At 42.7% G+C, this 22,751-nt stretch overlaps 1 protein-coding gene and 2 long non-coding RNA genes across 3 annotated transcripts in view; 2 read left to right on the top strand and 1 right to left on the bottom strand.

The window, feature by feature from the left end:
• The window catches only part of LOC117512280, a 169,111-nt gene that overhangs the window by 81,818 nt on the left and 64,542 nt on the right, over window positions 1-22,751 (bottom strand). The gene's annotated exons all lie outside the window — the stretch shown is intronic.
• Window positions 1-22,751, top strand: part of LOC117512277 (copine-5-like) — a 159,663-nt gene that overhangs the window by 129,485 nt on the left and 7,427 nt on the right. The gene's annotated exons all lie outside the window — the stretch shown is intronic.
• On the top strand, window positions 8,271-14,466 carry LOC117512282. Its single transcript, XR_004561263.1, has 3 exons — window positions 8,271-8,281; window positions 9,347-9,355; window positions 14,386-14,466. It is a non-coding gene; the product is annotated as an uncharacterized LOC117512282 (long non-coding RNA).

Genomic DNA, 22,751 nt, shown 5'->3' with positions numbered 1-22,751 from the left:
AAAGAGAGCTTTAAATCAGAAGTGCCTGACTCCGTGGTATAACTCACAAACTCGCAGCTTAAAGCAGATAACCCGTAAGTTGGAGAGGAAATGGCGTCTCACTAATTTAGAAGATCTTCACTTAGCCTGCAAAAAGAGTCTGTTGCTCTATAAAAAAGTCCTCCGTAAAGCTAGGACATCTTACTACTCATCACTAATTGAAGAAAATAAGAACAACCCCAGGTTTCTTTTCAGCACTGTAGCCAGGCTGACAAAGAGTCAGAGCTCTATTGAGCCGAGTATTCCTTTAACTTTAACTAGTAATGACTTCATGACTTTCTTTGCTAATAAAATTTTAACTATTAGAGAAAAAATTACTCATAACCATCCCAAAGACGCATCGTTATCTTTGGCTGCTTTCAGTGATGCCGGTATTTGGTTAGACTCTTTCTCTCAGATTGTTCTGTCTGAGTTATTTTCATTAGTTACTTCATCCAAACCATCAACATGTCTATTAGACCCCATTCCTACCAGGCTGCTCAAGGAAGCCCTACCATTATTTAATGCTTCGATCTTGAATATGATCAATCTATCTTTATTAGTTGGCTATGTACCACAGGCTTTTAAGGTGGTAGTAATTAAACCATTACTTAAAAAGCCATCACTTGACCCAGCTATCTTAGCTAATTATAGGCCAATCTCCAACCTTCCTTTTCTCTCAAAAATTCTTGAAAGGGTAGTTGTAAAACAGCTAACTGATCATCTGCAGAGGAATGGTCTATTTGAAGAGTTTCATTCAGGTTTTAGAATTCATCATAGTACAGAAACAGCATTAGTGAAGGTTACAAATGATCTTCTTATGGCCTCAGACAGTGGACTCATCTCTGTGCTTGTTCTGTTAGACCTCAGTGCTGCTTTTGATACTGTTGACCATAAAATTTTATTACAGAGATTAGAGCATGCCATAGGTATTAAAGGCACTGCGCTGCGGTGGTTTGAATCATATTTATCTAATAGATTACAATTTGTTCATGTAAATGGGGAATCTTCTTCACAGACTAAGGTTAATTATGGAGTTCCACAAGGTTTTGTGCTAGGACCAATTTTATTCACTTTATACATGCTTCCCTTAGGCAGTATTATTATGCGGCATTGCTTAAATTTTCATTGTTATGCAGATGATACCCAGCTTTATCTATCCATGAAGCCAGAGGACACACACCAATTAGCTAAACTGCAGGATTGTCTTACAGACATAAGGACATGGATGACCTCTAATTTCCTGCTTTTAAACTCAGATAAAACTGAAGTTATTGTACTTGGCCCCACAAATCTTAGAAACATGGTGTCTAACCAGATCCTTACTCTGGATGGCATTACCCTGACCTCTAGTAATACTGTGAGAAATCTTGGAGTCATTTTTGATCAGGATATGTCATTCAAAGCGCATATTAAACAAATATGTAGGACTGCATTTATTTCCTCTAGGCTGGACTATTGTAATTCATTATTATCAGGTTGTCCTAAAAGTTCCCTGAAAAGCCTTCAGTTAATTCAAAATGCTGCAGCTAGAGTACTAGCGGGGACTAGAAGGAGAGAGCATATCTCACCCATATTGGCCTCTCTTCATTGGCTTCCTGTTAATTCTAGAATAGAATTTAAAATTCTTCTTCTTACTTATAAGGTTTTGAATAATCAGGTCCCATCTTATCTTAGGGACCTCATAGTAGAGTAGAATGGGAGGCAGAGCCTTCAGCTTTCAGGCTCCTCTCCTGTGGAACCAGCTCCCAATTCAGATCAGGGAGACAGACACCCTCTCTACTTTTAAGATTAGGCTTAAAACTTTCCTTTTTGCTAAAGCTTATAGTTAGGGCTGGATCAGGTGACCCTGAACCATCCCTTAGTTATGCTGCTATAGACTTAGACTGCTGGGGGGTTCCCATGATGCACTGAATGTTTCTTTCTCTTTTTGCTCTGTATGCACCACTCTGCATTTAATCATTAGTGATTGATCTCTGCTCCCCTCCACAGCATGTCTTTTTCCTGGTTCTCTCCCTCAGCCCCAACCAGTTCCAGCAGAAGACTGCCCCTCCCTGAGCCTGGTTCTGCTGGAGGTTTCTTCCTGTTAAAAGGGAGTTTTTCCTTCCCACTGTCGCCAAGTGCTTGCTCACAAGGGGGCGTTTTGACCGTTGGGGTTTTTACGTAATTATTGTATGGCCTTGCCTTACAATATAAAGCACCTTGGGGCAACTGTTTGTTGTGATTTGGCGCTATATAAATAAAATTGATTGATTGATTGATATTGTTCCTTTTCAGTGAGACCATAGGGAGACCGTGAGGCTCAGCTGAGACCTGAGATTCATTCTCAGTTCAACAGGTTTACTTTATTGCACCATCTGTGGCTGTCATTTGGTCATATTGTTGCATTGCATCTGTGTCAGTGCTGCATGCTGAAGATTTTGGTGTCTTGTCAAATGTAAGAATGTGGATACTACAGCGTCACTCTGGGAATCAACAGCAGCCAGGCATACCCTCTCCACAACATGGTACTCTGACCCCCAGCAGACTGGGTTTAAAGGGAATTTGCGACTGTTAATCAAACCATTCGAACAGCCACACCTTCCTTTTAAGATCTTGTCTGCTGCTCTGCACTGTTCAGGATAAACCTGCTGCATCCTGCTGCCATCTCTCATCTTCCAGTCAATACCTGCAAACTAATTTCTCAAAGAGCAATGGTCTGAATGATGTGATCCATTTTGACATTTGGCCTTTGCTCTGGCAGAAATGCTCATGAAGATATGGACTACAGTTATCCTTTGGTGTTCAAAAAGATGAAACAGATTCTTTTTTTATTTTACTGAAATTCTGTGACTGATCTTGTTAAAGGTGGGATCAAACACGATGTCAACAAATGTGCAATTTGGTTTCGATCCAGATAATGCTACATATTTATCCAGTAATTATTTGGCAACAAAGAGGCTTGAAAACATGAATCTAGACACTAATGTAGAGCTGAGAGAAAGTGAAATAATTAAGAATCAGAATCACCTTTACTGTCATTGTAATTTGCATTACAATGAGATTTGACTGCAACTCCAAAAAGGTACTTTCTGTTGTGCGAGTCATTTTTATCCAAATAAAAGATAGTGAAATTTAACAGTAAATTATTCGGAGTATATGTACAACTAATATAAACATAAGGTAAAATAAAATAAAATAAAATGAAATGTGGACTAAGTAATGTAAAACGTGAATTATATACAACTGTGGAATCATATTGCACGGGAATATTGCACATGGTTTACAGATATTGCACAAAAAACTTGAAGGTGCGGATTAGAGTGATTTGTTTTTGTTCAGAGCAGTGATCGCTCTGGAGAGAAAGCTGTCCCTGAGTCTGTTTGTCCTAGTTTTGATTGACCTATACTGTCGGCCGGAGGGTAGTAGGTCAAACAGGTGGTTGGTGGTGTGGGATGTGTCTTTGCAGATGCTGGCAGCTCTGTTGAGGTAGTGAGAGCTGGCAATGTCTTCCAGGCTGGGCAGAGAGCAGCCAGTGATCCCCTGGGCCGTTTTGATCACCCTCTGCAGCTCTCTCCTGTCTGCTGCTGAGCACCCCCGTACCACACTGTGATGCAGTACATCAGGATGCTCTCGATGGTGGCTCTGTAGAACAACACCAGCAGCTTCTCCTCCAGATTGTTTCTCCTGAGCACCCTCAGGAAGTGGAGTCGCTGCTGGGCTTTCTTCACCACCACTGTGGTGTTGGCAGTCCAGGAAAGGCTGTCAGAGAGCTGCACTCTCAGGAACCTGATGGAGCTGAATCTTTCCACACAGTCCCCTTGGATGTAGAGCGGGGTTGGGTCAGCCCTGTTCTTCCTGAAGTCCAGGATTATTTCTTTTGTTGTTGTGGTGTTCAGCGGCAGGTTGTTAGCTGAACACCACGCTGTCAGTCGATTTACCTCGTCTCTGTAGTCAGTCTCATCCCCCCCCCCCCCCCCCCCCCCCCGAGATGAGCCCAATCACAGTGGTATCATCCGCAAACTTTATGATGGTGTTTGTGGAATAGGTCGGAGAGCAGTCGTGCATGTAAAGGGTGAACAGGAGGGGGCTCAGTACACAGCCTTGAGGGGAACTGGTGCCGAGTGTGATGGTGGAGGAAAGGTGGGGGCCAAGTTTCACGGACTGTGGGCGGTTTGTGAGGAAGTCCTTGATCCACTGATAATGGGGGTGGAGATGCCCAGATGTGTCAGTTTCTGGACCAGGATCTCCGGGATGATGTGGTTGAAGGCTGAGCTGAAGTCCAGGAAGAGCATCCTCACATAGCTCCCCTGGTGCTCCAGGTGGCTCAGCACGGTGTGGACATCTGTGGTGATAGCGTCCTCTGTGGAATGGTTTGCCCTGTAGGCAAACTGGTGGGGGTCCAGAGTGGGAGGCAGACAGGCTCTCATGTGCTGAGAGACCAGTCTTTCAAAGCACTTCATGACCACAGGCGTAAGTGCAACAGGCCTGTAGACATTTATGCTTTCCACTGCTGACTTCTTTGGGACTGGAATGATGGTGGAGGATTTGAGGCAGGGTGGAATGGTGGCCTGTGACAGGGACAGGTTGAAGATGCAGGTGAAAAATCCAGCCAGTTGGTCAGCACAAGCTTTCACTACATTTCCAGGTACACCATCGGGGCCAGCCGCCTTCCTGGGGTTCACCGTCTTCAGCACACTTCGTGTTCCTGAAGTGTTAGCGTGCTAGTGCTGGAGGGTGGTGGGTGTGGAGTCGCTGCTGGTCTGTCTGCTTCAAAGTGGGCAAAGAAGTGGTTCAGCACCTCAGACTTAGCATTTCCTGGGTTGCTGCTTCTGTAGTTGGTTATATGATTTATTCCCTGCCACATCCTTCTGGGGTCATTTACAGCGAAGTGGTCCTCTATCTTTTCCTTGTAGGCAGCCTTGGCCTCTCTGATGCCTCTTTTCAGATCGGACCTGGCCGCGCTGTACAGAGCCCTGTCCCCTGATTTAAAGGCGGTGTTGCAGCTTTTTAATAGGGACTGGACTGCACTGTTCATCCAGGGCTTCTGGTTTGGAAAAACCCTGACCCTTTTGTTGACGGTGACAGTGTCAACACAGTTCTTAATGTAGGAGAGTACGGTGTCAGTGTACTCCTGCAGGTTGTGGCTGGAGAATAAATCCCATACAGTCCATGAGAAGCAGTCCTGTAGCTGGGAGAGCGCTCCTTCAGGCCAAGTTTGGATTGTCTTCCGTTGTGGCTTTGTTCGCCTCGGCAGGGGGGTGTAGGTGGGGTGAGGGACAGGCAGAGATGGTCAGATCCAGTGAGATGGGGGAGGGGCGTGACTTTGTACGCGTGTTTGTTGTTTGAGTAAACATCGTCCAAAGTATTTTCCCCTCTGGTGGCACACTTCACGTATTGGGCGAACTTTGGGAGCACAGTCTTTAAACATGCTTGGTTGAAGTCACCAGCAACAATACAAACGCCATCTGGGTGGACCAGCTGCTGTTTATTTACACAGGCAAGCAAGAGGCTAAGGGCCGTGGTAACGTTGGCATCGGGTGGGATGTAAACAGCAAACACAACGACTACTGTGAACTCCCTTGGGAGATAAAAAGGTCTGCATGAGACTGCCAGCACCTCTAAATCAGGAGAACAGTGAGAGTCAATGACCCTGCTGCTACAGCACCACTCGCGGTTCACATAAACACAGAGCCCTCCACCTCTGCACTTACCCGAATCACTAGTTCTGTCCTGCCGGTGTAGCGTGCAGCCTGCTAGCTCAACTGCAGCATTGGGGATCAGCAAGTGAAGCCACGTCTCTGTGATGAAAATAACACTGCAGTTCCGCACAAAGCTGTTTGTAGCCATCTGTAGCTCCAATTCGTCCATTTTGTGTGTGATGGATCTGACGTTTGAGAGGAAGAGGCTTGGTAATGCTGGTCTGTGTGATTGTTTATGTAGCCTAGCATCAGAGCCGGACCGACATCCTCGCTTCTGCTTCCTGTCTCTACGCCACCTTCCCCACCTGCTGGGCAGGCTGGTAATCCACAGAGAGCCCGGTGTTCTTGCTATGTCCTCCGGGATATTGTGGTACTGGTGGAATTTGCTCGTAACCGACAGTTTGTACCTCAGACCGAGGTCGATAAGGTTCTGGCAGCTGTAGCTGTGGGTCACTTTACAAAACTCGAAGAATATACACGCAAAAAGTAAGAAAAAGAAGCACCAAATTGGAGAGCTAAAAGCCGCTGCACCCGTGCGCGCTGCCACATTGCTCCATCTTGCTCCAACTATCTGTCACAGTTTTGCAACTATACAAAGCCATATATGATTAATTTTATAACAAAAAAATAGTAACAGCACATGAGTGAAACTCGTGGTTGAACTGACAAAGAAATAAATGGATTGCATTTATATAGCGCTTTTCCATCTGCATCAGATGCTCAAAGCACTTTACAAATAGTGCCTCACATTCACCCCAATGTGAGGGTGCTGCCATGCAAGGTGCTCACTACACACCAGGAGCAATAGGGGATTAAAGACCTTGCCTAAGGGCCCTTAGTGATTTTCCAGTCAGGCTGGAATTTGAACCAAGGATCTTCTGGTCTCAAGCCCAACGCCTTAACCACTAGACCATCACCTCCCCATGTATGTAGAATAGTATGTAAAATTAATATCTGGGAGAGAAGTGGCTACTTTTGAGAGGTGAGGACAGATCGGTTGACTACCTGGGTCATTGCCATCCAGGACCCAAATTGGTTATGTAGTGTGGTGGATGCTGCGATGTACAGCACCAGGGCATTTTCCCACACAACCTGACATATAAAACTATCCATCTGGTAAAACACTATGGGCTGTGTCTAACCCCTCATCCACAGTCAATTTTGTAATCACTCAGTGGAGAGCAGTGACAGGGGAGGACAGCGAGGCTAAGATAAGCGCATAACTGTATAATCTGCCTTTTAATTTTTTTTTTAATTTAGTGAGATAAACATGCACTTGTTACCCTCCACAGTGCTTTGAATGACATTTTCTTCTGTTCAGTAGTTACATGGTGACACAAAGCTGTTTTCTAAGGGTGTTTTTAGCTTGCCCTTTGTCATTACATTAATTAGCCAGTTAGAAGGGATGATATTTGCATTCTACATCAATACTAAGATGTCCCTTCTGCTGCTCCCTTGTTTGCACTCAGGGTTGCCACAGCAAATCCAAGGTGGATCTGCATGTTGAATTGACACAAGTTTTACACTGGATACCCTTGTTGCAGGGGTGGGGTGTGAACCAGGAACCTTCTGCACTGAAACCAGGTGCACTAACTACTTATCCACCACCACTGTCATTCTAAATCAATGCTACACTAATTGATTTTCTTTTTGTCCTGAGTGAAAAGATAACCACCAACACATCTCGAAATAAAGCCCTGGTTGTAAATTTCCACAGTTCTTGTTTAAGGACAAATAAACATAGGGCCCTTGGCATGTGCTCTGTTGAGTGCATCCAACCTATAGATAGTAGCCTTAAATCTGACCTCAACTTGCATAACAGATATGAGATTCCTTTTTTTGCTCTAAACCAACCCACCATAGCTCTCTAACTATTTAACAGGACAAACCCTTGGGAAAGAAAATATAAACTCCACCACCAACTTTTGATGTATTTTCAATTCCAATTTCAATTTATTTTCTTTTATACAGTGCCAAATCACAACAAACCTATCTCAAGGTCCTTCAACTCTACCAACCCCTAGAGCAGTCCTTCTCAAATAGTGGGGCAGCAGGGAACACACTTTTTTCCTGTACTAGAATAAAGTCTAATTGCACATCCACTACAGTAGGTGGCAGTGGCGCTTTCATTGTCAGAGTGTGCACAGGGAGTATTGAGGACTCTAGCATAATGGAATGCAATTCTATGTAGAATTTTTTTTCACACTATGGTGGGAGATGAGGAAATACCGCTGTGTCTTAAAATGTTGGCAGCAAACAACACCAAGGCAAATAAATTAAGGCGTCACTTAACGACATTATACCCCAATCATGCAGACAAGTCGCTTGAGTTTTTTTCAGCGAAAATGTGACGAATATTGCCGGTAATCATCCCGCTTTGTGAATGCTGCTTCAGTAAACCAGCGAGCACTGTTAGCATCATAGCAGAGGAGCTGAGCAGCAGTAGACATGGGCTCTGTCATGCTGCATGACACAAGTGCTGCAAAAATAAAAACAAAAACAAACAAACAAAAAAAAAACACAAAAAATATTAAAAAAATCAGCCAAATTGATTAATTCATTTTTGTTTTGTCTGTTAAAGTGTTTTATATATTGTGCTCATGAGTTAGTGTTCTGATCAATTTGAATTTATTATTTATTGATTTTATTTAATTTTGTTTTCAGTATCAAATGGCAGTCGGTCAGAAATGTTTATAGTTTAATGATTTTTTTATTTCAAGCAGAGTGATGCACTTTAAAAAAAATTTTATTACAGACAAAAACAATGTTAATAGTTATGCTTTGCTGTAAGTTGATCTAAATTTCTTTCTTTTTTGTTTTCTTTAATGTTAATAAGGATATAGTGTTATGCAGAGGTGTACTTATAACAATTTTATGGACAAATGATACTATTTATAGTCACGGCGGAGAGTGGGGGGGAGCGCAAAATGTTTTCTTCTTCCTAGGGGGGCATAACAGAAAATAATTGAAAAGCACTGCCCAAGAGCAAGCACACAGGCCACAATGGTAAGGAAAAAACTTCTCCTGATGATATTGAGGAAGAAACCTCAAACAGACCAGACTCAGAGGGGTTTCCCATTGCTTAGGCCATTCTAACACTTACAAGCTTACCTCTAGTGTGGTGGGGGTTTAAGGTATGAGTTCTCTAGCAGTAAATCAACAGGGAAGCAATACTAAGGCGATCACCGGCAGCTATCCCTGAGCTTCACTAACAGACCCAGAATTTAGATGAGGTCAGGCTGAGACCTGTTCTGTTGCTAATAACATGATTTAAAGAGATAGGAAACATAAATCCACACTATGCCAGTATGCTAAGGTGAAAGGGAGAATAAATGCATCTTCAGTCTGGACTTGAATGTCCCTGCAGATTCTGACGGCTTTCTCTCTGCAGGGAGTTGATTCCATAAAACAGGGACATGATAAGAGAAGGCTCGTGGCCTGCAAACTTTTTAAATGGACTGCATTTATATAGCGCTTTTCCATCTGCATCAGATGCTCAAAGTGCTTTACAGTAATGTCTCACATTCACCCCGATGTCAGGGTGCTTCCATACAAGGCGCTCACTACACACCGGGAGCAATAGGGGATTAAAGACCTTGCCCAAGGGCCCTTAGTGATTTTCCAGTCAAGCGGGGATTTGAACCCAGGATCTTCTGGTCTCAAGCTCAACACTTTAACCACTAGACCATCACCTCCCCCACCCTTTTATTCACCCTAGGGACACAAAGTAGTCCTGTGCCCTGAGAACAGAGCCCAGGCCTGTATGTAGGGTGTAATTAAGTCAGCTAAGTAGGGAGTTGCCAGTCTGTGAATAATTTTATAGGTTAGTAACAGAACCTTAAAATCCGACCTCACAGAGATACTGTAGGCAGCCAGTGAAGAGACACCAAAATCAGTGTAATATGCTCCAACTTTCTATTTCTTGTCAAAACTCTGGAAGCAGCATTTTGAACCAATTGGAGACCCTTAATGCTTGACTGCGGTAAACCAGAGAATAGAACATTGCAGCAGTCCAGTCTAGAAGAGACAAATTCATGAATCAGAGTCTCTGCATCAGCAACAGACAGGATGGGAGGAATTGTTGCTATGTTTCGCAGCTGGAAGAAAGCACTCCTCATGATCTCTCTAATGTGTAGGTCAAAGGACAGCATGAGATCAAAAATCACACCAAGGTTTCTCACTTTGTCAGTGTAACATATGATACACAAACTTAGGTTAACCATTAGCTGGTCAAACTGATGTTGATGTCTTGCTGGACCAAAGGCCATCATTTCGGTTCGAGTTTAAAAGCGAGAAATTGCTGACGCAAGGCAATCCACGAAAGACTTTATATGTATGAGATTACCAGCAGTTATCCACATGTACAATTGAGTGTCTTAAGGATATATAAAGGGAGAATAGCAAGGAGCCTTAGACAGACCACTGTAGAACCCCATATTTCATGCCAGCAAGGTTAGAGGTAGTGTTGCTATATAGAACATAATGAGAGCCACTGATTAGGTAAGATGTCAACTATGCAAAGACATTCCCAGTAATCCCAAAATGATTCTCCAGCCTGTCAAGTAGAATATGATGATCCACCGTATCAAACACAGTGCTAAGATATAACAGTAACAGACTCATAGTGGTGCCTGAATCCAGTGCAAGCAGAAGATCATTTACCACTTCAGCGAGAGCTGTCTCCATGGAATGGTGTCAGAAGGGTATAGAAACACCTCCACCATATGTAAATGGAAAGGAGTTTGGATCCACGCGTAGTGCTCCGTGACCTGGCCGCTCATCTCTGAGCGATCGGGGGATAAGGACCTTAGTCAGGGATGTGACTAAGAAGCTGATGGTCACTCTGTCAGAGCTTCAGCATTCCTCTGTGGAAAAAGGAGAACCTTCCAGAAAGACAAACATCTCTGCAGCAAACCACCAATCAGGCCTGTATGGGACAGTGGCCAGATGGAAGCCACTCCTTAAGGCACGTGGCAGCCCATCTGGAGTTTGCCAAAAGGCACCTGAAGGACTCTCAGACCATGAGAAACAACATTCTCTGGTCTGATGAGACAAAGATTGAACTCTTTGATGTGAATGCCAGGTGTCATGTTTGGAGGAAACCAGGCACCTTCCCTACAGTGAAGCATGGTGGTGGCAGCATCATGATGTGGGGATATTTTTCAGCTGCAGGAACTGGGAGACTAGTCAGGATTGAGGGAAAGATGAATGGAACAATGTACAGAGACATCCTGGATGAAAACCTGTTCCAGAGCGCTCTTGACCTCAGACTGGCACCACAGGACAATGACCCTACACACAGGCAAGATATCAAAGGAGTGGCTTCAGGACAACTCTGTGAATGTCCTTGAGTGGCCCAGCCAGAGCCCAGACCTGAATCTGATTGAACCTCTCTGGAGAATTCTGAAAATGGCTGTGCACCGACGCTCCCCAGCCAACCTGATGGAGCTTGAGAGGTCCTGCAAAGAGGAATGGGCAAAACCGTCCAAAAATAGATGTGCCAAGCTTGTGACATCATATTCCATAAGACTTGAGGCTGTAATTAATGCCTAAGGTGCATCAACAAAGTATTGAGCAAAGGGTGTGATTTCTTAGTTCTTATTTTTAATAAATTAGTAAAAAAAAAAAAAAAAACATTTTCATGTTGTCATTATGGGGTGCTGTTAGTAGAATATTGAGGGAAAACAATTTACTCCATTTTGGAATAAGACTGTAAAATAAAGTGGAAAAAGTGATGTGCTTTGAATACTTGGATGCACTGTACAAGATCCCCCATTTACTTCACAAAATTAATGCAGTTCAACCAGGAGCCTGCTTTCATCTTGGTTAAGTGAAACCCTCTTCTGGAGAGGGGTTATAGCACACTAATTAAAATGTCAATGAAGCACTATTTTAAGAACACAAATACTTTTTTAATTGAGATTGTTCTGTGGAATAATGGGTCGATACTCTCTAGGAGACTTTACAGAACCAGCAAAGTAGCAAATGCTGTCAACTAAATAATGCAGAGGACCTGATGTAGTATTTATAGCTTATACTGTATGATTGTGTTAGAAAGAGGCGACAGTAATCAGTTTTAGCAGAGCGTAAGAGGTCATCAGTAATGAAAGAAAATATGAGTACAAAGATGAGGAGCAGGAAGAGGGATAATAGAGAGCGTGGAGCAGGTGGTCCTCCTCAGTCTATTTACTGCTATCTGTGACAGAACTCTGCCCTCTGGGGTTTTCCAGGAGAGCTGGCCTAGTTTTACCCCTGTAAATGCATTTCTACCACCACATTATATCATTCACTCATGCCAGAGCTTTCACATTGTGCACATCAGGATGTCACTGTAAATTTATGGAGTGGGTATGGAGACCACACTCTGCTGGAACTGCCTTATGCTTTTCCTATGCAAAAATGGGGTTTCAAGGAATGCATGGAAATGAGTTTGTTGTGTGCTGAAATTGCAGTACCATATTTCCTTGATTAAACACCTGACCTTGAAGAGGGACCTGCCTCATTTAATGACCAGGTCAAAACTTCATCTGAAAAAAATAAATGCCTGCCTTAAATAGTATTATGTGCATTAAAAAGATTACATTTGATCGAGTCACTTTTTCTTCTATGTCTGCTGCGGAGTGGTAACTTAAAATCCTAAAGCCTGAATTAAGCTTCTATAACTCCGTAACTCTGTGGCCATGCAATGATGTTGACATGGGCATGACCCTTTCAAAGTTCTCTGTCGTGTTGTTGGTGGGTGTCTTAATGCAATTTGCCACAGGAACAGTGGCTTTTCTGGACCAATTTGCCCCTCAACGAGCTCCACTTCTTTATACAATCATCAACCTCCAAACCAATGTCACCAGTACGTGCAATTTCTTTCCATGAATTGAGGTAATTTGAATGTCTTCATAGTTTTTCAACTCTGTGTTGTAAAGTTGGTCATACTTGCAGACTTTTCTGCCAAACATTCCTCAATTTGATCCATTCGCTGTTTTAACATTTCCCATAATCCCCCTGTGCTTCCCAGAATGCACCACGGTGCCAGCAGAATTCCAGTGTTTCAAAGCCATGTAAACAATGGCTAGCGAGGATGTGGATGGCGTTGATTCAGCGAGTTCATGAGCGATTATGATGATACATTCTCCCAAGTTGAGAGGGTTATCTAGAAGAGGTGTAGTACCCCAAAGTTGTCTTGTTGTCCATACTTCATGAAGTGTGTTTACATTGTGCCCTAAACCGGTGTCGCAGACCAAACTAATAACCATGGGTTAACATTTGACTGCTACCGAGTTAGTGATTTAGTAATACAGCCATGCAGTTGTGGATCTTAATTATGATGGTTAACTCCATACTGACAGCACAATATATCACAAAAAGTAAATAGGTCACCAAGCGTCACTAAACTGTTCAATTCCTTGTGATGCTGACCACTAATGCTGTTCCATTTTTATTACTTTTATTCCTCCAATATGCAAAAGTCCATGGACCATTTAGCTCTGAATTTTAATTTGCGTGAGATAATGAATGACCTCACAACAGCATTAGATTGTACAATGGATCATAATGCCATTGAACACAGAGAAGACAATGTCTATAACTCGGTACACTGGTTCCTGTACTGTAAGGGACTTTGGACTAAAGTTGCCTGGGGAGCTTGGGCTGGTGCAGCAGCAGGGTATCTCAGCAGAAACACTAGTTGATAAGTTCAGCTTTGTTCTGCACAGCTTGGACTTGGTTGCATAAGCCAAGTTATGAATGCGTCAGAGACAACAGTGTCTATGGATTACTGGGAATCTGCGAGCCTGCAGAGACAGGAGAGACTGTAGGAGGCTTGAAAGCAAATGCCGCCTCTCCAGACAGGAATGGAGTTATTGGGCATGGCGAGATGGTGTGAAGGGATATCAATGTGCCATGTCAGCTGCTAAATCAGCTTTTCATTTTAAGTTAATCAGTAACAATAAGCAGATTTCCAAACTCTTATTTGACACTGTGGCGTACTGACCTAGGGACAGCAATCTGTTGCGTATCTTAATCTCACAGCAGCTAATTTTATTTCCTTTTTTACAAACAGGATCAAGGATATTTGAAACAGGTTACCACAGTGTCTTGAAGATGACTTGTGCATTTATAATGATTTTTCTGATTGAAGTGTCAATATTGGAAAGTCATTAACTGATTTTAAGCCTGTTTCTCTTGCTGATCTGTCCAAAAGTGTTATGAATACCAAAAATACTACTTGTTTTTTGGATCCATTGCCATGTTGGATGATGGAGTTTTGGCACATTTTGCATCCTGTTTATCTTAATATTGTGAATTTGCCGCTCTGTAATGGAGTATTTCCAGCCACTTTTAGGTTGGCAGACATAAAACCTCTTCTTAAGAAATTGGGGTTGGACCCTGAGAGTTTGGCAAATTATAGACCTGTGTCTAATTTAACATTTTTATCCAAAATGTTAGAGAAGTGGTTTCTAATCAGATGTTACAATATTTGTCTGAAAATGGGTTGTTTGAATCATGGCAGTCAGCATTCAGAGTGTTCCACTCTGTTGAAAGTATACTCACTAAAGTGGTAAATGATTTATTAATTAATACGGACTAAAACTCTGCATCGGTATTACTGTTGTTGGACCTACTGCTGATCACGATAGTCTATTAAATAGGCTTGAGAATTATTTTGGCATTTCTGGTATAGCAATCCTAGCCTGAAGTCATATTTGTTGGGTTGATCCCAGTGTATTGTTTTTAACAATGTGACATCTGATTATAACACTGCTAAGCATGGGGTCCTCAGGGTTCAGTTCTAGGCCCATTATTATTTTCTCTGTATGTAGCCCCATTATGGAAGATCATTTGTGGCTTTGGAGCGAACTTTCACTGTTATGCTGATGATTTACAGCCGTATTTGCCTGTGTTTGCTGGTGATGGGTGAATAGTGCTATCATGAGCAAAACATAACCCGGTTTCATCGCTGTGAGGAGTTGGTTCTCAGCTGACTTCCTTCTCAATTCAAACAAAACTGAGATGATTGTCATGAGGCCACACAAACTGAGCATAATACCATCTCACTGGGTGATTACGTGATTCAGCAAAGTGAGACTATCAAGCATCTTGGTGTCATTTTTGATGAGTCTATCTCATTTTATGCACAAATAAAAGAGGTGGCAAGAGTGGCACTTTATTATTTGTGAAATATTGCAAAGATCAGACCAATTTTGTCCTCAGCTGATCCAGAGGTATTGATCCATGCTTTTGAGTCATCTTGTTTTCAGGTTTGCAACATAAAAGCATTAGAGGTCAGCAGGTGATCCAGAATGCAGCAGCTCCAGTTTTGGCTCAAACACAAAAATTTGATCACATAGCCCCAGTACTGGCTGCCTGTTCACGTGAGGGCGTATTTTAGTGGAACAGATAACTGTAACAATTGTTCATTTCTGGAAACAAGCACCAAAATTGGCACACATACACCTTAGACATTACTCTTTTGTAAAAGCACATTAGCCACCTAAATTTCCAATCGGCAGCCAGGTAGGGGTCAAATGAAGAATTACACAGGGGTCAAAATTTAAAAATGCTGCAGTCATGTTGAAAAATATATATCATTATTTGTCTGATCATGAAGATTCCAAAAGGGTATACTTTGGACTATCTATGACTGAATATTATGGAGTTATGGGGTAAAAACAGCAAGAATGGTGACAAAGGTCAATTTCAGCTTGTACAGGGGTCAAAAGTTAAAGTGGCTCCAATTTTGGTAAAATGTGGTGCAAATTATTGGTTGCATTGATAGGATTAACAAATTGAATAGTTTTGACTGTGTTGAATACTTGGTCTGTAAGGTAAAGGTCAAACAATGTCGACGTCCATTGGATTCTATGGCATGTGACATATGTTACCCCGTAACATGACAACTAAGCATGACACATCGTGCAAACTATTTCTTTTTAAAACCCTATTAACTCAACCAATAATTTGCATAATTTTTTTACAATAATTGGAGTAACTTTAACTTCTGACTCCTGTACAAACCAAAACTGACCTTTGTCACCATTCTTGCAGTTTTTACCCCATAACACCATAACATTCAGTCATAGATAGTCCAAGCTATACCTTTTTGGAATAGTTATGATCAGACAGATAATGTGGTATAGCTTTCAATATGATTGGAACATTTTCAAATTTCAAATTTTCAAATTTCAACAAATTCAAATGGCTAACGTTATTTGTCTAAAATATATACCAAAAGGTATACACAGTCAAATTTTGGTGCTTGTAACCAGATATGAACAATTACTCTGAAAATATTCTGTTATCTGCTGCACTATTTTAAGGTTTTGTTGTTGATTTAATTCAACCATATGTGCTGGTACGTGCCCTGCTTCACAGGAGGCTGGCCTGCTCTGTGTCCCAAAGGTTAGGAAGAATTCAACAGGTGCTTGATCATTTGCATTTCGTGCACCAGCTGTGGAACCAACTGCCAGATGAAATTAGGCAGTCGAGTTCTATTGACATTTTTACATCTAGATTAAAAACACACTTTTTCTTGGCTTCTTACAACTCTTGGTGGGAAATGGGTAGTGTTTGAATGTTGTTTTATCTCATTTATTTTAAATGATTTTAACCTTTTATTAATTTGTTGTAATGTAGGCAGGGGTGGTGGCCAAGTGGTTAATGCGCTTGGTTTCAGTGCAGAAGGTTCCAGGTTCAAATTCCACCCCTGCCACATTTCTCCATGTAATGTGGAGTTGCATCAGGAAGGGCATCTGGCGTAAAACCTGTGCCAATTCAACATGCAGATCCACCTTGGATTTGCTGTGGCGACCCCGATTTATAATGTGATTTGGTTTGTGAAGCACTTTGTTTTTGTTAAAGGCTCAGATTCACTCACTCATTATTATTATGAAAAGTGAAATGAATATCATAAGAATTAAAAAATTAGATAATTCAGGCAGATTTTCTGGAGATCCTATTAAGACTGGAAATAGAACCTTATGGTGGATGTTCATGTTTTTCTGAGCAAAAGCTTCAAAATTCATTTTTACAAAATGCATAAGAGGTAATCACTTTTAACCCTTACATATTGTTCATATGAAATTTGACCCATTTTGACATTTGACAGCAGTAAAAAACAAAACAAAAAAAAAAACTAAATGTGTCAGGCCGCAGGTGCAATGTGCAAAACAAAGTCTGGAGGGCAACCAAGTGGCCGACCCAAGGCAATACGAACACCACGAGGACGGAGAGGAGGCCTAACCCAAACTATGCCAGAGTCTGGAAGGCGGCCAGTAGCCCCCCCCCCCCCCCCCCCCCAAATGCAAAAGCAAATCACGAGCTCTGCAGTCGTACTGGTCGGGAACAGAGGGAGTACCAGGATCCGGAACTGGACATAAAGTGCTAGAAAAACAAACTCTCCCGTGGGCACTAGACCTGCTGTGATGGGCACAATAGAAGAAATTGAGGAATCTAAGTAAAGAATTGAGGTAGGGACACATCTGCTTAGTGTGCAAACATTGGGGAAACCTATGAGACAAAAGAATAACTATCCAACCCCAGACAAACCAATAAAATGATGGAGGGGAAGACAAACTGATGAAGGATGCTGACAATGAAGGCCAAATAATACTAGAATGACACATGCTAGATAACCAAGGCAATAAACCCTGAAGGTAACCAAAAGGAAATAAACCAGTAAAAGAATGATATAAGGAACAAAACGAAACAGGGGGCCACCGAAATAATGTCCTATGAGAGTCAGGGAAAATAACGGAACTGTGAAGGGATCAACCTGGGAAAAAACGCTGTATAACAAAAACATACACAAAATAAAGCAACCACAAAAGAGAAACACTGCAGGGTCCATTGGAAAAATGTGTACAAAAGGCTGATCCAAAAGGTACAAAGTAAATCAAACAATACAACATACACAGAAGGCAGTCAACAACGGAGCACTCAAAAATAGGCCGGGAAGTGCCTTTATTCAAAGAAGGACATGAAAGGTGATGGAGCCCGGGAAACAAAATCAACCAGAAACTCCATATAAAGGATATGAGTGTCCCTAGCGAAGCAACACATGCATGCAGGAACCTAAATTGACCATAAGGCAGAACCAAGAGCAGTTTACCTACCCGACCCAACCAGAAAAGCATAACTTGGTGAAAGGAGGAACATAGAAAATGAAGAAACCAACCAAATGAAACCTCCTGAAAAACAGATGAAGTAGCAAAAGAATCACATGGGGGGGAAAACAAAAAACAGTAAATCTTTAAGGAACCTGTGAGGAAACTGAATGGAATACAGCTGCGGGGAAACAACCAATTTCCAACAAAAATACAAGCAGTGAGCAAGCCAAAAACATAAGAAATCATTGAAACATATGACTAAGGACAGGATAGTCATTAGTGTAGCACTGTAAACATGTAGCTGCGTGAACAAGAAAGTAAATAATGAAAAACTCGCTGTCCCGCTGGTTTTTGATGCCACAGTTCTTACTGGAGATGACTCAGGAGGGTGGACGAGATGTGGGGTCTCAAAAGATGTTTCTTGTGGCGGACGTGCAGGAGATGCTTCAGCTGGTTGTGTTGTAGTCTGTGGTGCCATGCGCGCTGTTGTAGTCTCTGCTGACTTAGTAGCGGACTGCGGAGATGTGCGCACCAAGGCTAATATAGCTGGCTTGACTGCAGATGGACGAGAGGTGCGTGTCATGGCCATACCAATTGACTCTGCAGATAGGTGCAGTGATGAGCACACCGCGTTTGAATTTGTCAGCCCAGCTGGCACTAGCGGCGATGTGCACACCAAAGCTGCCGAAGATGGAGAGGGTGTCCACGCCGGGACAGCATCGTCAGGCACTGTAGATGTCAGTGGAGGCTTGCGCGCAGCCACAAACTTCACCGGCTTAGTGGCTGATCGTGGAGATGTGTGCGCTATAGCTTGATTCGCTGACTGTGCTGAAAGTTGAGCTGATGCTGATTGAGGAGTAATGACTGAAGTCAAGCTTGATGATTTAGACGGCTCTGCTGGAGGACACAGATATGAGGAAGGCTCCACTCGCTCCTGTGGCATGCGCACCGTGGGCTTTGCAGCTTGATGCACTGAGCCCCGTGATGAAGCCGGTGGAGTAGCGATTTCTCATCCCTGCTTAGCAAATATTCTGCAATATCCACAGTTTCAGACTCTGGACTTCATCTAACCATCCGTCAGTTGCCTTCAAGGGGTCAGAAATTTGTTTGTCTCCAACTATCAACAAGGACCAGTCATTTTCGATAGCGGCTCTCTCTTTGTCCTTTGTCGGCACTTCTGTAACAATGCAGCACACGCAAGCACAACCAGCTCTTCTTTCCACTTCTGTCCACTGCCATACGTAGTCCTGGTTGTAACAGGCAATCCAGCGGAGCTTACAAAAACGCTTTAAATCATCAACTTTCCAGTGGTTGAAATGATCCAAATCACAGCATTCCTTGCTGCTTTCCGCCGCCATAGCTTGTGGGTTGGTAGCTGAAAAATTTATCCTACCCATAATGCACCACGCGGCCTGAGATGCGCACTTCGCTTATTGGAGGCTGGCTGGGCGTGACCGATGTGGATGAAGGAGAAAGCGCTACTGCTGCGGCAGAAAGGATTATAGATCGTGGCATGGCATCATAAATGTCAGATTCAAATAAAAAGTCCATGGGGTCTTTGATACGGGGGGAATCAGACCTTGCTTAAACTGTCTCTTTATGTCAGCGAGATCCGGATAGGTGGACATAATTTCTGGCTCTGACTGCAGGATCTGGTCGAACACAGACAAAATTTGTTTCTTCTCTCGCCGATCAGAACTGTCCCAGTATTCAAAGAATAAGTCCTGTATCTTAAAAAAAAACATTTTCTGTGTCTTGGAGCACCAACCCCTCTGCCTCTGAAGACAAATTATCCTCTTCATAAGCATCATCATCATCTATGTTGCTCCAGTCCGAATCACTCTTGGAGCATGTGGAGCTGGATGGAAGGTGCAGTTCAGGCTGCTGTATCCAGACCGGAAGGCTCCCGGCTGTGAACAAATTGTGCAAATCTTCCAACTCAGGGAAGAGGTCATATAGCCAACAATTAGCTTCCACTAAATCCCAAGCTCTATCTAAAAAGTCAAACTTCTGCTTTGGGGTGTAGCAAGTGTGGAAACAATTGAAAAAAAAATTGATTTTAGAAAAGATGTCCCTGATTAAGGCAAGGTCCGTGTGCTTGCTGGCTGGAGTTGAGCCCACTGTGTCCATTGTGGCCAGTTTGTTCTGTCAGGCTGCAGGTGCAATGTGGCTGGACACAAATGCAGAACTCCAGAGCACAGATGTTGGAATAATAAAAGGCTTTATCTTAAGATGTAGCAGGGATTCGGTACACAGTATAGCAGGCAGAGAGGCAGAAGTACAAACAATCGAGAGGCTGAGGCGTGGTCTAGGCGAGCAGAGGTCAAAAAACAGTGTGACAAAGTACAAGGGCAGAGACAAAGACAAAATCCAAAAATACTAAGCGAGGTCAAAAATACCGAGTGGCAACAGGACAAGAAACCAAGGCTGAAACGTGGATACCAAGATCACAACGAACTGGCACTGGAGTGAAGGAAATGAGGGGCTTAAATATCAGGTGCTGTAATCAGTATAACAAGAGGCAGGTGTAAGTGAAGGTTCTGGAAGGTGGTGTGGTCTGGTGAAGCAAAGAAGAGTGAAGAGAGTCAAGAGGATTGAGTGAGTGAAAAACAAAGTGGTGCAAAGCAAAAGGAGAAATTGACAGAAAACCAGTGGTGAAAATATAATGTGCCCAAAGACCAACAAAAGGACATGTGTCCAAAATAAAGGGGAAAACTAGGAAACCGAGTGACAAACCTAGAGAGAGAACAAGAACAATAATATTCTATAACCAAAACTAGAACAGGACTGAACATGACTGAAGGATACAGGAAGGAACAAACTCAAACAATAAAATAGAAAAGGCTAACAAAAACTAAAGCAGAACTGTACATGGCTGAAACATAAAAGTAGCAACAAAACCATGATAATAAAATAGTTAATCAAACTAAAGGTTGAACAGGAAATAAATGATAACCAGAAAACCATTAATACAATAAATAAAAGATAAACCCTAACAGAAAACAGGACCACTGATAACAGGAACATAACCAGATAATGAGAAACCAAAACCAGATAATACCAAAACATAATGAAAAGAAATAACCAGAACCAAGCTAAGATTTAAATGACTAAATTATAATCGTGTGAAAAATAAAACAAAAATCATCAGAGAAGACCTGGACGGGGAAAAACCCAGACATAAACCCTGGGCCAGGGTGGAATCTGACAAATGTCATTCTTTAAACCTGAAATTTGATTACTTTTACTGACCTAAAATACACAAAAATGAAAATATTTTAAGGTTTTATGTGCTACAAATTTTTGTATACCGAGGCTGTTCATCTATTGAGATGGATTTTAGATCAACCAATCAAAGAAAGAAAGAAATCAAAGAAAATGATGGTTTTAGGGAATCTTGAAACTGTACTGTCATGTTTTTGCATATTTTTATGGAGTAGATATGACAGTGTTCAAGGGGGGACCTTGACACGGTCATGAGAACTGTTTGTGTTCCTACCACATTTTCCTCGATTCCTGCAGAAACAAACACCTGCTATGCATTTGAAGGCCCACGGTCAAACAGACCTCTGTTTGACCAAGGTACCAGAGGGTACCTTCAATCAGACAAGATCAGCACCTGCAATGTAACAAAATAATTTACTGTATTTTCTGGAGTTTAATTTGCAGGACAGCTCAAGCTAGTCACATCTGGGAGCAGGTGATCATGCCATGCTCCACCGTATCCACGACACAATGGAACCACCTCAGGTCCCGGATGGCAGCCACCCAGGCAGAAAAACAGTCCATCCCCACATCTCCAAAATAACCCTCTATCTGTTGCAGCCAGGTCAAGTGTGGGCATCCCCTTGGTGTTCTCCAGCCAATGGGGTCTTCAGCACCCAAGGATTCCCTGAAGAGACCTAGTACCAAGGTCATCCACTTGTGACCTTAGGTCACTGGTTACCATCCAAGTCTAACATCCATATTGTAAGACAGATAGCATTAAGACCCAAATGATTTCGGCCGTCACCAAGCAGCTCTGTCCAGCAACCTAATTACTCCATAAGCTGTCTCCATCATATCTCCATCAGGTGTCTCTTGATCACAAAGGCTAAGGACCCAGAAACATGAATGTCACAATTTAACAACATACTGATACACTTCTAATGGCTGAGTGCAGGAAGTCATTCAAAGCCCGGACCTCATTCAGCTTAATTTAGCAAGTGCTCATCAACAAATGCACCTAAGTTAGTGATTTATGCAATCCTACCCAACGTAGTCCATGCTGTCACCGAACAGTGCAGGAGCCACAACACATCCCTGATGAATACCAGATTTCACTGGGAAAAAGCTCCGTTTCTGGCTCCACGCTGAACAGCACTCACAGTACGAGGGCTGTCCATAAAGTATAGGTCCTTTTTATTTTTTTCAAAAACTATATGGATTTCATTCATATGTTTTTACGTCAGACATGCTTGCACCCTCGTGCGCATGCGTGAGTTTTTCCATGCCTGTCGGTGACGTCATTCGCCTGTGAACACTCCTTGTGGGAGGAGTCGTCCAGCCCCTCGTCGGAATTCCTTTGTCTGAGAAGTTGCTGAGAGACTGGCGTTTTGTTTGATCAACATTTTTTCTAAACCTGTGAGACACATCGAAGTGGACATGGTTCGAAAAATTAAGCTGGTTTTCAGTGAAAAGTTTAACAGCTGATGAGAGATTTTGAGGTGATTCTGTCGCTTTAAGGACTTTTCACGGTGCGAGACGTCGCTCAGCGCTCTCAGGCAGCGTCATCAGCCTGTTTCAAGCTTAAAACCTCCACATTTCAGGCTCTATTGATCCAGGACGTCGTGAGAGAACAGAGAAGTTTCAGAAGAAGTCGGTTTCAGCATTTTATCCGGATATTCCACTGTTAAAGGAGATTTTTTTAATGAAAGACGTGCGGACAGGTCCGCGCGTCGGGACGCAGCCG

The sequence above is a fragment of the Thalassophryne amazonica genome, chromosome 6 (assembly GCF_902500255.1).
Source record: "Thalassophryne amazonica chromosome 6, fThaAma1.1, whole genome shotgun sequence".
Classification (NCBI taxonomy): domain Eukaryota; kingdom Metazoa; phylum Chordata; class Actinopteri; order Batrachoidiformes; family Batrachoididae; genus Thalassophryne; species Thalassophryne amazonica.
The sequence above is the reverse complement of the archived record's forward strand: the minus strand, read 5'-3'. Positions and strand labels throughout refer to the sequence as shown.